The sequence below is a fragment of the Alligator sinensis genome, unplaced genomic scaffold, assembly GCF_000455745.1.
Source record: "Alligator sinensis unplaced genomic scaffold, ASM45574v1 scaffold1086_3, whole genome shotgun sequence".
Taxonomy (NCBI): Eukaryota; Metazoa; Chordata; order Crocodylia; family Alligatoridae; genus Alligator; species Alligator sinensis.
The window spans coordinates 675,554-680,188 of record NW_005841975.1 but is presented as its reverse complement, the minus strand read 5'-3'; positions in this window follow the sequence as shown (position 1 = coordinate 680,188).

Genomic DNA, 4,635 nt, shown 5'->3' with positions numbered 1-4,635 from the left:
CCAGCAGAATCCCAGCCCCCCAGGGTCTGGAGCTCCAGCAGCACAAACACTAGAGGCTGGTGATCCCCTTCTCTTGATGGGAGGTAGAAGGCAAAGTTTGCTGAGCCATGTTGTGGAGCTGACAAAGCAAAGCAACTGGTGGTAGAGCAAAATGCTGACATGGCTGGGGACAGTTTTAGTTGGTCTAATAAAATTACCACATCTAGCCAAAGAACCTTGTCTGGGAATGGTTAGAAAATTTTCTTTGAAAACAAGGAAGGCGAAATCACCACTGGAGGGCTCCATACCCCAACAAATGTGCAGGGGCGGCACTTAGCCTGGACTCAGGAGGCTGCCGGAAGCTCCACGGGTGTCAGCAATAGTGGGCACAGGGTTTAGATTGGATCAAGCAAGTACATTATCGAAAGCAAACTCTAGAGCTTAATGGAGCCCTGTCAAATAAGCAGAAGGAGGCTGATTCAGCACCTTGTGCTGTTATCTGTATGGGAAGTGTAACCTTTATCCAATCCAAGCAGTAGCATTTTGCACCCTTGCTTTGGGCATGTGTAAGATAAGCAAAGTGAAGCCCCGCAGAGAATCAGCCCAGTGGAGCCGCTAGCTGAAAAGTGTGGGAAACTCATGCAGATCTGTGGGAATTGACATCCCAGACTCTACCCAAAGATACCCAGCGAGGTTCTGCAGCATTTCGTAGAGCCTCCGCAGCTACACCACAAGGACACAGTTGGGAGTGGTTATAGTCAGCAACAGTATGGCTTGCAGCTGGGCCTCATAAGAAGCACAGGGGTGCAGGCACCTTCATTTGGTGAAGAGACTGTGAAGAGACCAGTTGCCTTTGCAGTCCTTCCCCTTCCCAGAGTGTAGGAGATCGCTTCAGACTGAACATAAGGAAAAACCTCTTTACAAGTCAAGTGCTGAGGGTCTGGAACAGGCTCCCTCCAGAGGTGGTACAGTCACCCACCCTGATGATCTTCAAAAAGCGTCTTGATGTCCACCTTGCTGGAGTCATCTGACCCCAGCAGTCTTTCCTGCCCAAGTGCAAGGGGGATGGACCCGATGATCTTGTAAGTCCCTTCCAGCCCCTAACATCTATGAATCTGTTCTCAAGCTATCTAGAAGAACAGAGACCCAGTGACACTACACAGTGTTCCCCTAGTGCTACCTGGCGCAATACAGCAAGACAGCTGAGCCTACCGATGGCCATTCCTCAACACCACAATCTGGACCACATGTTTACTTTTTAGGGTCAGAATGAATGAATACTGTATACCAGTATACAAGTAATAGACCATCCCATGCCAATGCTATCTCCTCACTCACCCGGGGATATTTTTCACAGTAGTTTCCCAAAGTCATGATGTATTTCAGCAGATGCCAAAGTGTCAACTAGGTTCCACTATACATAATCCAGCTCCTTTGTTTAAAAAAAAAAAATAACTGCAGCTGCCTTGTTTTGTTCTTCTAATTCAGAGCATTTTTCCTGCAAACCCCCAGAGTCTGTCCCTCCCAGGAAAATATTCACTACTCGGCATCTACACAAGACACTGACTGCGCAGTAGCATCATGTGACGTGATGCTACCGCACAGCATCACCAAAAAGCCATTCGGGGATGCTACTCTGCAGTAATTCCAATTACTACACAGTCATTTAGTACTGGTGTATTCAAGTAGTAAATAACAGCACAGAAACAACTGCGCAGTCAGCATCTCATGTAGATGCGGCCCATGAGACCCAGAGTCATCAAAGCCCTTTTAATCAACTCTTTCAAACAGCTCTTTGGACTTTTAAAGAAGTTGATCATTCAGATTTTAAGAAAGTTAAAAGCAAATTTCACTATATTTCATGTTTGAGTCTATGTTATTTACTGTTCTACTTTATAGGGAAAAAAATCTTTGAAGTTAAAATGTTACATATCTGGTTCTTTATGACCATGGATGTGTAGCAGATTCTCAATTTAGGAAAATGGAAATATGATTTAAATCTAAAATAATATCACTGAGCTTTCACCAAAATTACATGCCTAGCGTGTAGCCAACTGTCTCAAAACATGTAACGCGCGAGCGCGTGTGCGTGTGTGTGCACGAGCACACACATGCGCGCTTGTGCATTTTTAATGTGGCTGTATATTTCACACATCACTTTAAAATCACACACTAATTAATGTCCCTGTTTTAATGAAGAATTGTAAATTATGTGTATTATTTATTATGCCAGCAGTACCATAGCTGTGCAAGATACTTTACAGCTAATTTAACAGTCATTATCCTTATTGTTTGCTCATGATCACAATGATGTTAAATACTTTGTTCAATAAAACATGCTTGTTTCAGTGATTTTTTTTCTTTTTTTTTTTATAGGCTCTTCCCTGCTGTAGGGCAGAGCTGGTATTGGGGGAAATGAACTGATAGGGTTTCACCTAACACATGCTACAATAATATAACTAATTCCAGGTGCTAGGTTGGACTTCACCTTACCAGCATGACATAGGAGAAAGCACACACAGAAGGAAGAAAAATCCAGTTTCTGAGCCGTGACAAGGAGGTCTCAAGCTGCCACTCTTGCCACTCTGTTATCATTATTGATCCCCCATCTCTGTGGGCCAGAGCTGTATTGTTACCCAGCACGTCCACAGGTGGCAGATAGCAGACTAATCTTCAGGGAAATAAGCAGGGATAACTCTGATGAATAAGCAGTCAGACCAAGCAGCAGCAGCACCACCACCAGGATACGTTGAGGACAGCAGATGGAAATGCATGCTCGCTCCTCAAAAGTCACATATATCCTTTGACAGTGTTGTGACATGGTGAGTACAGGTTGCCACTATAATAAGCCTGTTCGACCCCCAGCCATCGGTCCACAAGTTACAAGAGGTTGTCTAGAATTTGGACAAGACAGGAGTGCGATTTGTCAGTTGTAACTGTGACTGAGCAGCCCTCTTTGGGATCCACTCTGCTCATCCCACATGGGAAGGGAGTTAGGAAAGGTGCCCTAAACACAGCTTGTCTAATACAGTATTCTGTAGTTCTTCCTCACTGGATAATCACATCCAATGGGATCACCTTTACTGCTGTCGAAAAAACTAGCAAAGATGCACCATCATTTTTGGGACCTGGAACATCAGGACCCTGATGGACAGCCCTAACAGCGAATGCCCAGAGTGCCGCCCTGCAATTGTGGCCCAAGACCTCAGGTGACGCAACATTAATGTAACTGCACTGCCTGAAACCTGGCAAGTGGGAGCTTGCACAGCTCAAAGAACATGGAAGTGGCTATACCTTCTTCTGGATGGGTAAACAGGAAGGAGAACACCTTCACAGAGTTAGTTTTGCCATTAAGAGTGAACTCATAAACCAACTCAATGAGCTCCCTATCGGAATCAATAAGCACCTCATGATTCTCTGTTTTGAACTGGTGGGGAGCCAATATGCCACTGTCATCAGCACATATGCCACAACCCTTGATGCCACTGGTGAAACCAAGGAGGAGTTCTATGCCAACCTTGACCAACTCCTTTCTGACATTCAGGAGGCAGACAGGTTTATTCTTCTTGGTGATTTCAATGCAAGAGTCAGAAGGGATTCTAACCACTGGAACAGAACCATTGGCAAGGAAAAAGTAGGAAAGGCCAGCTCCAGTGGCATCCTCCCATGGGTGACTGGTGCCGCCTTGCTCAGGGGCAAGGGGGCACATGCCTCTCCAGTGCCCAGTCAATGACCAGGGAGGGGGTGCACCCCCGCAGCCAATCTCACCGACCGGCCAAACGCGCTGACCAGGAAGCGGCCACAGCGCTACATCCGGCACTCCCACTCCCTGACTGGTGCTTGCAGAGGGGACACCAGTGCTACCGCCTGTCCCTCCAACCCATCATCACCTAAGCAGGGAGCGCAGCCTGTCAGGAAGTGCACCAGCACTCTCAGGGGGTGCACATTCACCCCCATGCACCCCCTACGTGTCACCACAGCATCCTCCTCCTGACCAAATGCACAAAACATGGACTCATCACCACCAACACCCTATTCCACCAGAAAAACAGGCACAGGACAGCATGGCAATACACACAATCTAAACACTGGCACCTGATTGACTATGTTATTATCCGCGCCCAACATCGCAAAGATGTTCTGCATCACCCAACCTATGCTAGGAGCTGATGATTGCTGGACCAATTACTGCCTCAGCCGCTCAGTTATATCACTCAAGCTGACTTCCAAATGACAGCTGCAGCAGAAGCAATGCCAATGGAAGATCAACGTTGAAAGACTCAAGGACCCAAGCAAGTGAGGCCTCTTCCACCAGTGCAACAAAAAACCTGTTCATTTCCAATCAACGACAATAGGAGAATGTCAGCAGCATGTGGGGTGCTCTCAAGGCCACCATCATCAGTGCCTGGGAAGAGACACTTGGATTCTCTACCAGGAAAGATCAAAACTGGTTTGATGAGAACGACCTGGAGACCCAAGAGTTGACTGATCACAGGTGCTAGGCCTTTTGTGTTTGGCAAAATAACACCAACTCCAAGCAAAAAAAATGAATCTCCAACAAGCCAAGGCAGAGGGCCAAAGAAGGACCTGTGATATGAAAAACAAATGGTGGGAAGACAAGACTAAGAAGATTCAACATCTTGCTGACATCCACGA